The sequence below is a fragment of the Nomascus leucogenys genome, chromosome 22a, assembly GCF_006542625.1.
Source record: "Nomascus leucogenys isolate Asia chromosome 22a, Asia_NLE_v1, whole genome shotgun sequence".
NCBI classification, from domain to species: Eukaryota; Metazoa; Chordata; class Mammalia; order Primates; family Hylobatidae; genus Nomascus; species Nomascus leucogenys.
In genome coordinates, this window is record NC_044402.1 from 75,365,115 (window position 1) to 75,384,614 (window position 19,500).

At 39.2% G+C, this 19,500-nt stretch overlaps 2 non-coding genes across 2 annotated transcripts; both read left to right on the forward strand.

The window, feature by feature from the left end:
• The first annotated feature begins 728 nt into the window (after positions 1-728).
• On the forward strand, positions 729-834 carry LOC115832562. Its single transcript, XR_004028093.1, has one exon. It is a non-coding gene; the product is annotated as a U6 spliceosomal RNA (small nuclear RNA).
• A 7,409-nt stretch (positions 835-8,243) lies between these two features.
• Positions 8,244-8,349, forward strand: LOC115832561. Its single transcript, XR_004028092.1, has one exon. It is a non-coding gene; the product is annotated as a U6 spliceosomal RNA (small nuclear RNA).
• The last annotated feature ends 11,151 nt before the right edge of the window (positions 8,350-19,500 follow it).

The window sequence follows — 19,500 nt, forward strand, 5'->3', positions numbered from 1 at the left end:
TTCCCATTTATGATTTGAAGGGTGCACCCTGGCATTAAGAGAAGATTACAGGCCAGGCGCAATGGTTCACACCTGTTATCCTAGCACTTTGGGAGGCCAAGGTGGGTGGATCACTTGAGGTCAGGAGTTAGAGACCAGCCTGGCCAACATGGCGAAAACCTGTCTCTACTAAAAATACAAAAATTAGCCGGGCATGGTGGTGCATGCCTGTAGTCCCAGCTACTCTGGAGGCTGAAGCATGAGAATCGCTTCAACCTGAGAGGCAGAGGTTGCAATGACCGAGATGGCAGCACTGCACTCTAGCCTGGGCAACAGAGCGAGGCTCTGTCTCAAAAAGAAAGAAAGAAAAAGAAAAGAAAAGACTACAGCCTTGCATCACTTAATGATGGGGTACTATTCTGAGAAATGCATCGTTAGGTGATTTCGTCATTGTGTGACCACCATAGAGTGAACTTAGACAAACTTAGATGGTGTGACCTACTACACACCTAGACTATATGATATGGCCTATTGCTCCTAGGCTACAAACCTGTACAGCAGGCTATTGGACTGAATACTGTAGGCAATTGTAACACAATGGTGTTTGTGTATTTAAACACAGAAAAGGTACAGTAAAATTACAGTATTATAATCTTACAGGACCACTGTAGTATATGTGGCCTGTCATTGATTGAAACATTGTTATGAAGCACATGACTGTATAGTGAAAGTAAAATTGGAAGTAGGATGTGCTGGCTCTGCCAGTGCATACACTAAAATTGGAACTATATAGAGAAAATTAGCATGATCCTGTGCAAGAATGACATGCAAATTCCTGAAGCATTTAATATTTTAAAAATACATTTTTTAAAATATTAGAAGTAGGAGAGCAGGTAGAAGACTTTGCCTATCTGCTTGACCAAAACTAATATTTCTTTATTGTTTATTTTGCATCCAAACATTTTATATATAAATTGGTTGTTTGTATTTCTTCTATTAGGAATGGCCTATTTAAGACATTGGATGATTTTTCTATTAGAATATTTACCTTTTTGTATGAATTTTCAATGATATTAAAAATGTAGCTCTTTTTCATATATGTGTAGTTCTCTGTCCGCAGTTGTTCTTTCAGTTTAATGCTGTTTATGATTTTTTTTAGATAAAGACATTTTTCATTTGTATGAGAACAGATGTTTAAGAAACAGTTTTTAGGGGTTCTGTGTGTAATATCATACTTGGTATTTTGCCAAGATTATTGCTTCAGTCTAGGCTTTTTTGTTTGCAAGAAATAGAAGCAGGGTTAATTAAAGGGAAATTAATTATAATACAGGGAATTTGAACTGGAACCCAGATGTAGAAAATTTAGCCAGGCTTCATGAGATACTGGGAACCAGGAATTGAAACCTTGTCCGGAATCAAAACATCTTTATCCATTTCTCTAAGCTTGCCTTCTCTCTCCTCTCTGCTTCTCTCTAAGCAACTGCTTCATTCTCCTTTCCTCCTCTTTGATAAGTTGTTTATCCGTACACATCACTCTGATGTAGCCACCTCAGTTCCAAAACCACTGACAAGTGGACTAGTATCTCTGTGCCCCAATTTCAATTTGTGGGAAACAGAAGCTGATTCACACAGTTCATCTAGTAGATTGGCTCGTCCAGGGGTCAAGTTCCTGTCTCCACCCATCTCCCAACAAATGAGCTGTGGCCAGGGAGTATGGAAGTCACAAGATACAAGGGGCTTATCTTGAGAGGGGCATGTACAGAAAGAGCTTTTCTCACAGGGAATATGTGATATGCGTTGAGTCTTTGCCATAAAAGAATATAATCCACATTCATATATTTTATTCTAGTACTTTTTTGGTTTTTAAACTTTCCATATATCTAAAATAAATTTTTGTGTTAGGTATGCTTTAGAACTCTCACATTATTTTATTTTGTATTTTATTGCAAAAGGTTAGCCAGTTGTCCCAAAAAGTGACAGAAAAATAAATTGAACATGTGCCCAAATTGCTACTGAAATGAACTAGATGTCTTAATTTTTAGATTGTTTAAAATACTTTTGACAACTACTGCTATTTAAATAATGTTTATCTGATTGGTGGAAATTTATCATGGTTATATGTTTGTTGTTGTTCCTTACCAATTAAAAAACAGACCAAAGGCTAGGATCAGACCAACATGATTACTCTGCATAATGGCTCATCAATACAAAAAGGATATGGGAGCCTCCCCGAGGCCACCATGTTTACAAAATCCTTGTCCAGAACCTGGTGAAGAAATAGCTGTTGGTCAAAGGGTACAAATGTTCAGTTATAAGATGAAAAAGTTTTGGTTATCTAAGGTACAGCATGGGTGGTGGTGGATATGTTAATTAATTTGATTTTGGCAATCCTTACACAATGCATATGTATAACAAATCATCACATTGTACACCTTGAATATATACAATCTTTGTCAATTAAATATTTTTTAAAATCACTCGGAAAGTTTTAAAAGTAAGGTTTCCCATGTTGAAAAGAAAAGAAATTAAAGAGAGAAAGAAAGAAAAGGAAAGGAAAACCCAGCTGACTTCAGAAAGGCACCATCAGGCAAGTGACAACCATATCTTTGCCATCCTTTTTTACCTGTGAAAAAGGAGGGTCTCTACACTGAATAAATCAGAGATTGTAGAAGCAGAAACCATTCAGACAAATTTTACGATCTGACAAGATTTTTATCATTATTTATTTCTAGGGGGTGTGTCATTGCCCAACAAGATCGTTTTAAAATTCACTATATCATAAATTAAAAAAAAAAAACCTAGTCAAATAACTGTAGACTAATGTCACAGTTGAAGCAGATGATTTCTAATGTTTCCTAATGATTTTTAATGTTCCTACAAATGTAAAAACCCTTCACAAACGAAAAAGTTCTAGCGAATTTACTGATTTACCAGTTTCCCATGTAAAAATGCGTTGGGCTATATGAAACCATTAATCAAATATTGTATTCCCCAAAGGCATTTAAAATCCACCAAAGTCAACACCTTCAAAGACTAATTTACCAAAGGCTCATTAAGAAATTAGCACACATTTAATAATTATTTCAATAGAAAAGCAAACTATTTCTGTATAATGTAAACCATGAAGTGGACACTGCACATGAGCACGCTATAATATGATTTCCAAGAAAGTATTACCTTAAGACTGGGTGGTGACTGAAAGAGGAGAGGGATAGTAGTCATCACTTTTCCAATTCTGTAATGGAGACTGTAGAAAACATTTTGAACAGCGTATTAAAAACCTTTTTAGCAGCTTTTTGAGATATAATTGACACCTGGTTGACTATGCATATTTTAAGTGTAGAATTTGATACATTTAGACATATGTGTATACCTGTGAAGCCATCACCACAATCAAGGTAATAAACATATTCGTCACCCCAAAAAGGCTTCTTTTTTTTTTTTTTTTTTTTGAGATGGAGTCTTGCTCTGTTGCCCAGGCTGGAGTGCAATGGCACGATCTCAGCTCACTGCAACCTCTGCCTCCTGGGTTCCAGTGATTCTCATGCCTCAGCCTCCCAAGTAGCTGGGACTACAGGCACATGCCAGCATGCTTGGTTAATTTTTGTACTTTTAATAGAGACAGGGTTTCACCATGTTGGCCAGGCTGGTCTTGAACTCCTGACCTTAAGTGATCCACCCACCTTGGCCTCCCAAAATGCTGGGATTACAGGCATAAGCCACCGCGCCAGGCCCCAGAAACTTCTTTGTGTTCATTTGTAATTTTTTCCTCCAGCACTCCCCAACCCCTGATCTCCTTTCTGTCACTACAGATTAGTTTGCATTTTTTAGAATTTGATATACATGAAATCATACAGTATGTAATCTTTTTGGTCTGGCCTCTTTCATTCAGCATAATTATTTTGACATTCATCCACATCATTGTGTCTGTCAGTACTTCACACCTTTTTATTGCTGAGTAGTAATTTATAGCATAGATATCCTAGTTTATCCATTCAGTTTCTGATGGGTATTTGGATTGTTTCCAGTTTGGGGCTATCATGAACAAAGTACTGTGAACATTCATATTCAAGTCTTACTATGCACGTATGTTTCCATTTCTCTTACATAAATACCTAGTAGTAGAATGGTTGGGTCAGACAATAAACGCATGTCTAACTTCTTAAGAAACAACTAAACTGTTTTGCAAAAAGGTTGTGCTATTTTACATTTCTACCAACGGTATATGAGAGTTCCTGTTCCTCTACATACTCATCAACACTTGGTATGGTCAGTCATTTTAATTTTAGCCATTCTACTAGTGTGCAGATGTACCTCATTAATCTTGAGTGAAAGAACACAAGGAGAGAAAAAAAATTATTAGTGTTGATTCAGTCTAGCAAAAATGCCTTCAGTGAATCTCATGCTCCTTGGATCCCTAAAGCTGCCCTGGTTCTTGCTCGTGGTGAGCCTGGCTCTTTAGCTGATTTTATGATTTTATGAAAATCAGGCTTTTCCTCATCTTGTACTGGTAACAAATTTCACCCATCCCCCTCACCGCAGCATCTTTATCTCTAGATTCCATTGCCTCTAAACCAAAATCTATTCCTCTTATAGTTTGGACATATGAGCCAATAACTCCGCTTTTTGGCTTACTCTAGTTTGAGTCATGTTTCTCTCAGTCACAACTGAAATCACCCTGTGCCCAATCTTCCCCACATCTGTTCTGTGTGTCATGTACCCAGTGCCAACCATAAGGCCTGGGAATCAGCAAGTACTGAATAAATAAACTAGTATCCTCTTAAAAATAAAAGACATTTTAGGCTGGGCATAATGGCTCACACCTTTAATCCCAGCACTTTGGGATGCTGAGGCAGGCGGATCGCTTGAGTCCAGGAGTTTGAAACCAGCTTGGGCAACACAGTGAAACACCATGTCTGCAAAAACTTCAAAAATTTACTGGGGGCATGGTGGCGTGCATCTGTGGTCCCAGCTACTCAGGAAACTGAGGTAGGAGGATTGCTTGAGCCTAGGAGGTTGAGAGTGCAGTGAGTAGAGATCACGCCACTGCACTGCAGCCTGGGCTACAGAATGAGGCCCTGTCTCGAATAAATAAATAAATTAATTAATTAATTAATTAAAAGACACTTTAATCGAATCTACAGATGACAAAAAACTGGAAGGTTTGCTTTGAGAGGCATAGTGCTTAAGCACATGTCTTCTGGAGTCAGACTGCTGGGTTTGAATCCTAGCTCTTTCATTTATTATATTACCTGTGTGACTTTGGGCATGTAATTAACTTCTATGTGTCTCAGCTTCTTCAGTCTTAAAATATTGATGATAATACCTGTCTTATAAAGTTGTTAAGAGGATTACATGAGTTAATTTACAAAAACACTTAAACAATGCCTGACACATGCAAGTATTTTTTTGTTTTATTTTCATGCTAATAATTTTTTTTTTTTTTGAGACAGAGTTTCACTCTTGCTGCCCAGGCTGGAGTGCAATGGCACAATCTCGGCTCACCACAACCTCCGCCTCCCAGGTTCAAGCGATTCTCCTGCCTCAGCCTCCAGAGTAGCTGGGATTACAGGCATGTGCCACCACGCCAGGCTAATTTTGTACTTTTAGTAGAGATGGGGTTTCTCCATGTTGGTCAGGCTGGTCTTGAACTCCAGACCTTAGGTGATCTGCCTGCCTCAGCCTCCCAAAGTGCTGGGATTACAGACATGAGCCACCGTGCCTGGCCCATGCTAATAATTTTTGAATGATAGAGTTGAGATGGAAAAGGTGTTGATATGCCATCAGTGAATGATATGCTAAAACCTCAGTTACTCAGTTACTACATGAAATGCCAAACTTCCCTGAGAAGCAGTTTTTTTCTTCACCATTTAACCAGGCAAATATAAAGTCTTATATTCAGGCTCAAATGCCTGGACATAAGACAGTTTAACGGAAGTTCATGGATTAAGGACTCCAAGTCTTCCCACTCCATATCTTGCTTTGAAAAAAGAAAATATGAAAAAATAAAAAAAAATTTTAAAAGACCCTGAGTTAGGAAGTTGACATGAGATTAGCTGATGTCAAGTTCATTTTGAACTGGTAAAATGGCAAGGCTATCATAAAACTTTCAAAGATGAGACTCCATCGCTAGAAGTAGTGTGTCTTAATTATGGAAGATTATAATTTTTGAGTTGTCTCCTCAGCACCCATCAAAATAGAGTATGTACTCAGCACTTCGATGGGCTGGAAAGCCCTGGAGGAGGATGAGAAGAGAGACAACCATGTAATTTGAAGAACAGTTGAGAGCCTTTAAAAGGCTTGTTCTGAAATAACACAAGATGCAAAGCAGATGAAATAAGTCTTCAGATACCAGAAGTACCGTCCTGTAGAAGAAGGATGGGACTTCTTCTGACTTGCTCCTGAAGCCCTGGGAGGAAAGGCCTGGTGCAGACTCCAGCCCAGTGGGAGACATGCTCTTTCCCAGTGGCCGCTGCCTGGAGGGCCACAATCCACTGGCCCCAAGAGGAGCCAGGTAAATGTCATTTCAGGGACACATGAACAAGGAATTCTAAATGGGAGACAGGTGGATCACTCATGACTACTCTGTTTCACTTCCTATTCTAAAAACACATGACTCTTTTTTGAGATTTTTGTTTAGGTTTAAAGGAGGATAACCAAACACTAGACGGACGAATTGCAGTTTTTAAAAAGTAGAAGCAGCTGCCTGTTGGCTTTTGCTCTGAAGTTCCATAGGAATGGAAAGAGGCATGACTGCCTCCCGGGACAGATTGTTCCCAACTGGTCTCACTTTCAGGATTGTGCCCATGTGGTCAAAGTTGAGTCTACTTTCTATATTGCTGATGCCTGTGGCCATAGCCATGGAAGGATGTGGAAGAAGCCGTGGTCCCGCCCTGTGTAAGATGAAGACTTGTGAAACCACTGGGTCATAGTTTTTCATTTTGGTCACTTGCCGTCAGCCTTGGAGGCATAGGAGACAGAGTAGACGGTGCAAATCCATCTGCAAGTGCATTTTCTTTCTAAAGAAAGTGTTGCCAGACTATTTGCTCACAGAACAACCACTGGCTAGATGAGCCCACACTACGTAAACACAAAGGAATTAAAACAAATCAGAGGGATCCGAATTCCTCTGTTTATTTGCTCCACAGTGAAAATGGCTTACTTTTTCTTTAAAAAAAGAACTTTGTTCTCAAAAGCTGCCCCACCTCTAATGCTACTTTTTAAAAAAGAAACAATATACATATAAGATGATATATTAAAAGGCTACTGTTCAAAAAATCTATTTCTTGTACATTGTAGATTTAAATAGTAGTGAAAAACAGCCCATGGAATCTTTGATATACATGTGTGTTTGTAGGGAAAAAAAGGTGAATATCAGGTTGTGCGCAGTGGCTTATGCCCATAGTCCCAGCATTTTGAGAGGCCGAGATGCAAAGATTACCTGAGGTCAGGAGTTCAAGACCAGCCTGGCCAACATGGTGAAACCCTGTCTCTAAACATACAAAAAATAGCCGGGTATGGTGGCCGGCACCTATAATCTCAGCTACTCGGGAGGCTGACACAGGAGAATCGCTTGAATCTGGGAGAAGGAGGTTGCAGTGAGCTGAGATCATGCCATTGCACTCCAGCCTGGGTGACAGAGTGAGACTCCATCTCAAAAAAAAAAGAGTAAATATCTTGCAATATAGAAAATCTTCATTAAACACACCTTGTTTAACTAAATAGAGGCAGCAAGAGGGGTGAGTTGCCCTGGTTTGTTTTGCGGTTTGTTTTTTCTGATTATAAGAGCAATATATGATCACGGTAGGAAAATCTGGAAAATTATGAAGCTTTCTATGTTCACAGAATGAATATAAAACAAAAAAGTACGTATTTTAGGTGGCTAGTTTTACATTTATTAAATGTATTACTTAAAATAAAATGCTTTAAATGCCCTAACGATAAGTGCTGGCTGGTTAATCTCCCTCTGAGGATCTCAGAGCAATTTACCAATACCCCTGCTCTGACTGTTAAAAGGGTATGATGAGTCTTCCAGACTTTAAAAGCATATTGATCCTTTCAAGCTCTTCAAGTACTCAGCACTGATTAATTCATTGGAAAGTAGTCTCAAAAGGGCATTGTTCTGAGGCAATCTATGCTTATAACTTTGTGAACTCCTTTGCTGGCAACCAAGACCCACTCAGAAAATTCTGGGTCAGAAAATAGAAGGCTAGCATGTAAAGATCCTCAGCTAAGTATATGGCCAATTCATTTTTACTAAAATTGTGTTCTCTTGGGCAGCACATATACTAAAAAATTGGAACAATACAAAGATTAGCATGGCCCCTATGGAAGGATGACACACAAATTCATGACACATTGCATATTTTAAAAAGAAAAATTAATAAATAAAATTATTTTGCTAATGGGGTTTCCTTCTTTGCATGACTATGAATTGGAGACAGTTTAGCCCTTCCTAGCAGTCCTGAGCCCTGGGATTCCCTAAGTGTGGTTCCTGAATGAGCAGCATTAATATTACCTGGGAATAGCAATCTGTGTTTTAATAAGCCCTCTAGGTGATCCAGAAGCACATGAAAGTTTGAGAATCACTGTCTTAGGTGTTTTCCCCCTAAATGTAGAAATTAGCTCTAATTGACTCACGCTGTCAAACTTCAGTTACGTGTGTATACCTGGATCTGGGTATATGGGGACACATGTCCATAAAAATTCTCTGAGCTTTACACTTAAGATACATACATTTTACTGAATTTAATTAAACCTAATTAAAAAACAACACTGCTAAATTATATTTCTAAGAAAGTTGGTTGGGTTCAGCTTGTCTCTTGAATAAAGGTGGTGAGATCTAGGGGGGCCTTGCCCATAGCATCACTGCCATGATGAGAGATTCCATGATACTGACAGCCAAGGACATCTGTGTGTAGCAACTCCAAAGACATTTATTGACATTGTTTAGCAGTAAGTCAGTCTCCAAGCAATAACCTCAACTTGTTTGACATCATCCTGGGTACATCTCTGAGTTGTGGGGCACAGCCACAGGAAACTCTAACATGAAACCAAAAGGGGCAGGTAGAAAAAAGTGCTCGACCTTTAAACTGGAGAAGGAAAGCATGAGAAACCTAGGAAGCAGTGATTAAATGCAACCAATCAGATGGTACATACAAGTGTTGGGCAAGAGAGAAGCTGTGGTCAAAGGCCATGAGAGACACAGCAAGGACAGCAGAGCTGCCCAGGCAGCCTCTCTGCTGACAAAGTCCGTAGAAGAGGGTTGTGGGAAAGAGGGAGGAAGGATGACACATGGGCCAAGAAGGGCTTCACAGGGCCACAGCTTTAGCATGTGTCTGTCTGCTGTCTTGGCCCTAAGGATGAGGTGGAGACCCCTAAGAGCCCTGGTGTCAATTGTGCATCCAGTCTCAGAATCACAGAAATTCTGTTCCTCGGTGCTGAAGTGTTTTGTGTGTCCCTAAATGAAAAGCACTCCCGGAGCTGCCAGGTCCCCATCCCGACCCATGAAGAATTGTCTTCTTGATTAATCACCCCCTCTTTCACTGTCATGCAGGGAACTCACATTAGGCTTCTATTTTTTGCTCATTGCCACACTGCTGGGAAATGGGGGCCATCCACAGTGAACTGCAGTGAAAGAAAAGTTGAAGAAAAACTGCGCCAGCAGGTGGACCCAGAGTCCTAACTATACTGTGCCCATGTGCACAGCTGCCTGGCTGCTCCTCCCAGCCAGCTCCTGAGTCCTCAGAGTTGCTTCTGCTTTTCCTAGGCTCCTTATGTGAAATGTGACTTTTTTTCATGGAAGTACCCCCTATAAGGTATTTCCCAGTCCTGCCCTGCTCAGTTGAAATGTAAATAAATTTGAAATTGTTCCTATCTGAATCAGTGAAGTGTCCCTAAATTTCCTAGACCATTTCAACCTGAAAAGCAGTTCTAGGCATTTTGGGTTTTAGCTTCTGATGCTTCAATTTCATATTTCACTATGGTGGATGTTTGTTAGTTCCCTTGGCTACTGAGCATCCAAACTTTATTTCTCTGTTGGGTGAGTCTTCTATTGCATAAATCTTGGTGAGAAAAGGCCTCCCTCTCACTACAGAATTTCAAGAGAAGGGTACTGATTTCTCCATCCCTGAGGAGTTAGCATGAGGAGCTTGGGGGCTGAGCTCAGCCAATCAGATGCTGCCACTTGCAGCTTTAACTCCTGAGCAATAACGCAAAGATCAAGGCATCATTAAGAAATTGTTCACTGGCCCGGTGCAGTGGGTCATGCCTGTAATCCCAGCACTTTGGGAGCCTGAGGTGGGTTGATCACAAGGTCAGGAGTTCAAAACCAGCCTGGCCAAGATGGTGAAACCCCATCTCTACTAAAAATGCAAAAATTAGCCGGGTGTGGCGGCGGGTGCCTGTAATCCAAGCTACTTGGGAGGCTGAGGCAGAGAATTGCTTGAACCCAGGAGGCAGAGGTTGCAGTGAGCCAAGACCGCACCACTGTACTCCAGCCTGGGTGACAAAGCAAGACTCCATCTCAAAGAAAAAAAGAAAAGAAAAGAAAAGAAAAGAAAAGAAAAGAAAAGAAAAGAAAAGAAAAGAAATTATTCACAGGGCTAACAGTGCAGAGTCTAGTGGGTAGTGGGTAGGGCCAGTGTCCAAGGGCAGGTGAAGTAGTGGCAGCTTCCTAGCTGCAAACTCTTTGGATTACAGCTCTTGGAACGTCCTAAAATTTCCTGCATGGCATGTCTTTTTAGTTCTTTGTCCCAAATTCTAGCTTTTCTTCTCAACTGTAGGCTAAACCAGACTCTAAGCCCATGTTTTTCTGTTTTTGGTCTCTGTCTGAGATACACAAAAGCAGACATGGCAGCTGGATCAGAAGCACTTGAATTAGATGGCAATAAGTATCCTTTTCTTTTCAGTAATGCTTTTACTGTCAATCATTAGAATAGTTCAGATTAGTTTGGCCCCTTGTATATCTTCTTTTCAAAAGTGTTTGTTCATGTCCCTTGCTCACTTTTTAATTCAGTTACTTGTTTTACTCTTGTTGCATTAAGTTCCTTATAGAATCTGGATATTAGCCCTTTGCTGGATGCATAGTTTGCAAATATTTTATCTCCTATTCTGTAGGTTGTCTGTTTACTCTATTAGTAGTTTCTTTTGCTGTGCAGAAGCTCTTTTAGTGTTAAGCCATTAATTTATTATTTTTAAAATTTATACCTTAATTTTAGATTCAGGGGTACATGTGCAGATTTGTTACAAGGGTATATTGCATAATGCTAAGGTTTTGGCTTCTACTGATCCCATCACCCAGATTGTGAACATAAGTATCCAATAGGAATTTTTTTCAGACCTTGTCCCCGTCCATCCCTGCCTCTTCCTGGAGTCCCCAGTGTTTATTATTCCCATCTGTGTGTCCATGTATACCCAAGGCTTAGCTCCCACTTATCAGTGAGAACATGCAATATTTGGCTTTCTGTTTCTGCATTAATTTGCTTAGGTTAATAGCCTCCAGCTGCATCCAAGTGACTGCAAAAGATATAATTTTGTTCTTTTTATGGCTGCATAGTATTCCATAATGTATATGTACCACATTTTCTTTATGCAATCCACCATTGATAGGCACCTGGGTTGATTCCATGTCTTTGCTATGGTGAATAGTGCTGTGACATCCTTTTGGTAGAATGATTTACTGTCCTTTGTGTATATACCCAATCATGGGATTGCTGGGTTAAATTGTAGTTACATTTTCAGTTCTTTGCAAAATCTCCAAACTGCTTGCAATAGTGGCTGAGCTAATTTACATTCCCACCAACAGTGTATAAGCATCCCCTTTTCTCTTTATCCTTGCCATCTGTTTTTTTTTTTAACTTTTTAATAATAGCCATTCTGACCAGTGTGAGAGGGTATCTCATTATGATTTTGATTTGCATTTCTCTGATGACTAGCGATGTTGAGCATTTTTTCAGGTGTTTCTTGGCCCCCTGTATATCTTCTTTTCAAAAGTGTTTGTTCATGTCCCTTGCTCACTTTTTAATGCAGTTACTTGTTTTACTCTTGTTGCATTAAGTTCCTTAGAGAATCTGGATATTAGCCCTTTGCTGGATGCATAGTTTGCAAATATTTTATCTCCTATTCTGTAGGTTGTCTGTTTACTCTATTAGTAGTTTCTTTTGCTGTGTGGAAGCTCTTAAATTTAATTAGGTCCCACTTGTCAATTTTTGCTTTTGTTGCAATTGCTTTTGAGGACTTAGTTATAAATTGTCTAGGCTGATGTCTAGGAGGGTATTTCCTAGGTTTTCTTCTAGGATTTTTATAGTTTGAGGTCTTAACATTTAACTCTTTAATCCATCTTTTTCTAAAACAAAATTATTATTTTTAATTTTATGGGTACATAGTAGATATTAATATTTATGGGTTATATAAGGTATTTTGATACAGGCATGCAATATGAAATAATCACATCAAGATAAATGGGGTGTCCATCACCTCAAGCATTTATTCTTTGTGTGTCAAACAGTCTGATTATACTCTCTTAATTATTTAAAAATGTACAATTAAATTATTTTTTACTATAGTCATCCTGTTGTGCCATCAAATACTAGGTCTTATTCATTCTTTCTAACTATTTTTTTGTACCCAATAACCATCCCCACTTCCCCCTACTATCCTTTCCAACCTCTGGTAACTATCCTTCTACTCTCTACCTTCATGAGTTCAATTGTTTTGACTTTTAGCTTCCATGGATAAGTGAAAACGTGATATTTGTCTTTCTGTGCCTGGAGTTCCATCCATGTTTTTGCACATGACAGGATCTTGTTCTTTTTTCTGGCTGAATAGTACTCCATTGTGTGTAGGTACCACATTTTCTTTATCCATTTATCTGCTGATGTACACTTAGGTGGCTTTCAAATCTTGGCTATTGTGAATAGTGCTGCAATAAACATGGGACTGCAGATATCTCTTTGACATACTGATTTCCTTTCTTTTAGGTATATACCTAGGATTTGGATTGCTGGATCATATGGTAGTTTTATTTTTAGTTTTTTGAGGAACCTCCAAACTGTTCTCCATAGTGGTTGTACTAGTTTACCACTCCCGACAGTGTACAAGAATTCCCTTTTCTCTACATCCTCACCAGCATTTATTGCAGTCATTTGGATAAAAGCCATTTTAACTGGGGTAAAATGATATCTCATTATAGTTTTGATTTGCATTTCTCTGATGATCAATGATGTTGAGGACATTTTCTTTTTTTTTTTTTTTTGAGACGGAGTTTCGCTCTTGTTGCCCAGGCTGGAGTGCAATGGCGAGATCTCGGCTCACCCACAACCTCCGCCTCCCGGGTTCAAGCGATTCTCCTGCCTCAGCCTCCGAGTAGGTGGAATTACAGGCATGCGCCACCACACCCGGTTAATTTTGTATTTTTAGTAGAGACGGGGTTTCCTTATGTTGGCCAGGCTGCTCTCGAACTCCTGACCTCAAATGATACTTCCACCTTGGCCTCCCAAAGTGCTGGGATTACAGGTATGGGCCACCGTGCCTGGCTGTAAATGGGATTACTTTCTTGATTTCTTTTTCAGATTGTTCACTGTTGGCATATAAATATGCTACTGATTTTTGTATGCTGATTTTGTATCCTGCAACTTTACTGAATTTATCAATTCTGAAAGGTTTTTTAGTGGAATCTTAGGTTTTTCCAAACATAAGATTATATCTGCAAACAAGGATAATTTGACTTCTTCCTTTCCAATTTGGATGCCCTTTCTTTCTTTCTCTTGTCTGATTGCTCCAGCTAGGACTTCCAGTACTATGTTGAATAACAGTGGTGACAGTGGATATCCTTGTCATGTTACAGATCTTTGAGAAAGTCTTCCAGTTTTTCTCCATTCAGTATGATACTGGCCGTAAGTCTGTTGCACATTGCTTTTATTATGTTGAGGTATGCTCCTTCTTTTTTTGTGTGTGTTTTTTTGAGACAGGGTCTTAGGCTGGAGTGCAGTGGTGTGATCATGGCTCACAGCAGCCTTAACCTCCCAGGCTCAGGTGATCCTCCTGCCTCAGCCTCCCAAGTAGCTGAGACCAAAGGCGTGTGCCATAACACCTGGCTAATTTTTTGTATTTTTTGTAGAGAAGGTCTTGTCATGTTGCCCAAGCTGGTCACGAATTTCTGGGCTCAAGCAATCTGCCTACCCTGGACTGTCAAAGTCCTGGGATCACAGGTATTAGCCATTGCACTCAGCAGGTATGTTCGTTCTATACCCAGTTTTTCAAGAGCTTTTTTTGTTTATTTGTTTTAATCATGAAGGGGTGTTGACTTTTTATCAAATGCTTTTTCAGCATCAATTGAAATAATCATATGTTTTTTGTCTTTCATTCTATTAACATGATGTATCACATTGTTTGATTTGTACATGTTGAGCCATCCTTGCATCCCTCAGATAAAGCCCACATGGTCGTGATGAATTATCTTTTTAATGTATTCTTGAATTGTATTTTCTATTATTTTGTTGAGGATTTTCACCTCAATATTCATCAGAGATATCGGCGTGTAGTTTTCTTTTTTTGATATGTCTTTGTCTGATTTTGGTATCAGAGTAATACTGGCCTCATAGAATAAATTTGGAAGTATTCCTTCCTCCTCTATTTTTCAGAATAGTTGCAGTAAGATTGGTGTTAGTTCTTCTTCAAATGTTTGGTAGAACTCAGCAGTGAAGCCTTGGGTTCTGGGCGTTTCTTTGCTGGAAGCCTCTTTATTATGGCTTTGCTCTCATTACTTGTTATTGGCCTGTTCAGGTTTTGGATTTCTTCATGGTTCAATCTTGGTAGGTTGTATGTGTCTAGAAATTTGTCCATTTCTTGTACATTTTCCAATTTATTGGCATATAGTTGCTCATAGTAGCCACTAATGATCCTTTGAATTTCTGTGGTGTCAGTTGCAATGTCTCCTGTTTCATCTCCAGTTTTATTTATTTCAGTCTTCTCTCTGTTTTTCTTAGTTTGGCTAGAGGTTTGTCAATTTTCTTTAACTTAAAAAAAACAACTTTTTGTTTCATTGATCTTTTGTATATTTTGTTCATTTCAATTTCATTTATTCTGCTCTAATCTTTATTATTTCTTCTACTAATTTTGGGTTTGGTTTGCTCTTGCTTTTCTATTTCTTTTAAAGACATTATTAGGTGGTTTATTTGAAGTTTTTCTTCTTTTTTGACGTGGGCACTTACAGGTATAAACTTCCCTCTTAGTACTGCTTTCACTGTATCACTGTATCCCATAGGGTTTGACGTGTTATGCTTCCATTGTCATTTGTTTCAAGAAATTTTTCAATTTTCTTCTTAATTTCTTCATTGACCCAGTAGTCATTCAGGAGCATATTGTTTAGTTTCCACATATTTGTATAGTTTCAAAAATTCCTCTTTTTGTTTTTTGAGATAGGGTCTTACTCCTGTCACCCAGGCTGGAGTGTAGTGGCACAATTTCAGCTCATTGCAGCTTCAAATTCCAGGCTCAGGTGATCGACCTCAGCCTCCCTAGTAGCTGAGAATACTGGCATGTGCCGCCGTGCACAGCTAATTTGTTGTATTTTTAGTAGAGATGGGGTTTCGCCATGTTGCCCGGGCTGGTCTTGAACCCCAGGGCTCAAGTGGTCCACCCACCTCGGTTTCCTGAGGCCTAGTATCCTCTTATTATTGATTTCTAGTTTTATTCCACTGTGGTCAGAGAAGATGCTTGATATTATTTCAATTTTGGGAGAAATGTTTTTGGACTTGTTTTGTGACCTACATATGGTCTATTCTTGAGAATGATCCATGTGCTGAGGAAAGGAATGTGTACAGCAGCCATTGGATGAAATGTTCTGTAAATATCTATTAAGTCAGTTTGCTCAACAGTGCAGATTAAGTCCAATGTTTCTTTGTTGATTTTCTGTCTGGAAGTTCTGTTCAATGCTGAAAGTGTGGTGTTGAAGTCTCCAGCTATTATTGTATTGAGATCTCTCTCTCTCTTTAGCTCTGGTAATATTTGCTTCATGTATTTGGGTGCTCCAATATTGGGTGCATCTATAGTTGCAATAGTCATATCCTCTTGCTGAGTTGACCCCTTTATCATTATGTAGTGACCTTCTTTGCCTCTTGTTATAGCTTTTATCTTGGGACTTATCTTGTCTGATGTAAATATAGTTACTTCTGTTCTTTTTTTGTTTCCATTGGCATGGAATATCTTTTTCCATCTCCTTATCTTTCAGTCTATGTGTGTCTTTACAGGTGAAGTGTGTTTCTTGTAGGCAACAGATCACTGGGTTTTATTTTTTCATCCATTCAGCTACTATATGTCTTTTGATTGGAGAATGATATGGTTGGCTCTGTGTCCCCACACAAATCTCATCTCTAGTTGTAATTCCTATAATCCCCATGTGTTGAGGGAGGGACCTGGTGGGAGGTTATTGGATCATGGGGTCTGTTTCTCCCATGCTGTTCTCATGACACTGAGTGAGTTCTCACAAGATTTGATGGTTTTATAAGTGTTTGACAGTTCCTCCTTCACATGCTGTCTCTCTCGCCTGCTACCGTGTAAGACACACCTACTTTCCCTTCTGCCATGACTGTAAGTTTCCTGAGGCCTCCTAGCCATGCATAACTGTGAGCCAATTAAACCTCTTTCCTTTATAAATTACCCAGTCTCAGATATTTCTTTTTTTTTTTTAGACGGAGTCTCGCTCTGTCGCCCAGGCTGGAGTGCAGTGGCGCAATCTCGGCTCGCTGCAAGCTCCACCTCCCGGGTTCATGCCATTCTCCTGCCTCAGCCTCTCCGAGTAGCTGGGACTACAGGCGCCCGCCACCACACCCAGCTAATTTTTTGTATTTTTAGTAGAGACGGGGTTTCACTGTGGTCTCGATCTCCTGACCTCATGATCCACCCGCCTCGGCCTCCCAAAGTGCTGGGATTACAAGCGTGAGCCACCGCGCCCGGCCCAGATATTTCTTTATAGCAACTGAAAACAGACTAATACAGAGAGTTTAGTCAGTTTACATTCCATGTTATTATTGATAAAGTAAGGACTTAGTCCTGCAATTTTGTTATTTGGTTTCCGGTTGTTTTGTGATCTTGTCTTCCTTTTTTTCTTCCTTCCTGTCTTCCTTTTAGTGAAGCTGATTTTCTCTGGTGGTATGATTTAATTTCTTGCTTTTCTTTTTTTGTATACCTGCTCTATTTGTTTGTTTGTTTGTTTGTTTTTAGACAGAGTCTTGTTCTGTCACCCGGGCTGAAGGCAATAGAGCATTCTCAGCTCACTGCAACCTCTGCTTCTCAGGTTCAAGTGATTCTCCTGCCTCAGTCCCCCATGTAGCTGGGATTACAAACCCACACCATCATGCCCAGCTAATTTTTGTACTTTTAGTAAAGATGGGGTTTCACCATGTTGGCCAGGCTTGTCTCGAACTCCTGACCTCAGGTGATCCACTCACCTCTACTGTATGGTTTTTTATTTGAGGTTATGATGAGGCTTGCAAATACTATCTTATAAACCACTATTTAAAGCTGATATCAACTTAACACTGTTTGCATAAACAAACAAAAGCAAAGAAACTAATGAAAATGCTATACCTTAACCTCATTCCCCTGATTTTCAACTTTTTGTTGTTTCTACTTATATTTTATTGTATTGCTTGTCTTGAAAAGTTGTTGTAGTTATTATTTTTGACTGGTTTGTCTTTCAGTTTTCCTATTTAAAATATCAAGAATAGTTTACATACCACAGTTATAGCATTATAATATTCTGTGTTTTTTCTGTGTAATTATTATCATCAGCAAGTTTTGTGCCTCCAGATGATTTCTCATTGCTTGTTAACATCCTTTTCTTTCTGATAGAACTTCCTTTAGCAAACCTTGTAGGACAGGTCTGGTGTTGAAGTCCTTCGGCTTTTGTTTCTGTGGGAAAGTCTTTACTTTTCCTTCATGTTTGAAGAATATTTTCGCTGGATATACTATTCTAGGGTAAAAGTATTTTTTCCTTCAGCACTTTCAGTATTTCGTGTACTCGCTCCTGGCCTGTAAGCTTTCCACTGAAAAGTCTGCTGCTGGACATATTGGAACTCCCCCGCATTTCATTTGTTTCTTTTCTCTTGCTGCTTTTGGGATCCTTTCTTTATTCTTGATTTTTGGGAGGTTGAGTTTTTTTTTAAATTATTTTATTTCTTCCATGATGATTTACAGGAACTATCTTCAAATCAGTACAAATATTTCATAAATAATATCTGGCCACTTTCTAACAAATTGAGTAGTTTTTTGCACAATAAGCCATCTCACATTTTTCAGCAAGAAAAACATTAAATTTGAATAATAAAGACATTACATAATGAATTAGGACACAATTAAAATTTGCTTTAAATATTTTTTGGGGGAAGGGGACACCAAATTTCTATTCAATAAAGTGAAACATTTTTACAGTCCAGAGGTCTTTTATTTATTTTTTTAGCACCTATTATGCCACGAATTCATAGGGAATAAGTTCCAGCAGCTCAGGCTCCTTCCTGAGGAAGTGTGCTTCTCTGGGTGAAGCAGGTTGGCACTTCAATTGAACCAAGTACCTTTCTCTTTGGCTTCCTTCTTTATCTGATCATTTTCCTTCATACGTTTCAGGAAGCTATCTCATCTCTTAGAGTGCTTAATGTGCTCCATACAAACATTAATTCTCTTGGCAAGAATCTTGCCCTAAATTGTTTGTTTACAACAATTTCAACAGCCTGCTGGGTAACATCATAGACTCTTCCAGTTTTTCCATGATAACACTTGTGGGGCATTCCTTTTTGAACAGTACCCATTTCCTGGATGTCTACAATATCATCTTCCTTACAGATTTGCATATACATGGCCAAAAGAACAACTCCATGTTTTCTAAAAGACCAACATATATTGGGTGCCTCTCTTCTTTCCTTTTGTTTTTGTCATTTTCGTGAATTACTGGAAGATGGCAGCTCCAGCCAAAAGGAAGCAGGAGTTTGATTATTAAATGCCTTGAGGCAGTCTTCTTTGGGTTAAATCTGCTTGGTGTTCTATAACCTTTTTGTACTTTGATATTGATATCTTTCTTGGGATATTCCTTAGGATATTCATAATCCTAAGGGGATGTTACTCCTAATGTCACAGGGGGTGTAAACCATGTGATATTATTCATACTACCCTAAGGGAATGTTACTCCTAATGTCACAGGGGGCGTACATCATGTGTGTATACCCCCTGCGATTTTATTTGTAATATCCTAGTGGGATGTTACTTCTATAAGTTTGGGAAGTTCTCTGTTATTATTTCATTGAATAAACTTTCTACCTCTATCTCTATGTACACCCACTGTGATATTATTCCTAATATCTTTTTTTTTTTTTTGAGATGGAGTCTCACTCTGTTGCCCAGGCTGGAGTGCAGTGGAGGGATCTCTGCTCACTGCAAGCTCCGCCTCCCAGGTTGACACCATTCTCCTGCCTCAGCCTCCCAAGTAGCTGGGACTACAGGCACCCACCACCACGCCCAGCTAATTTT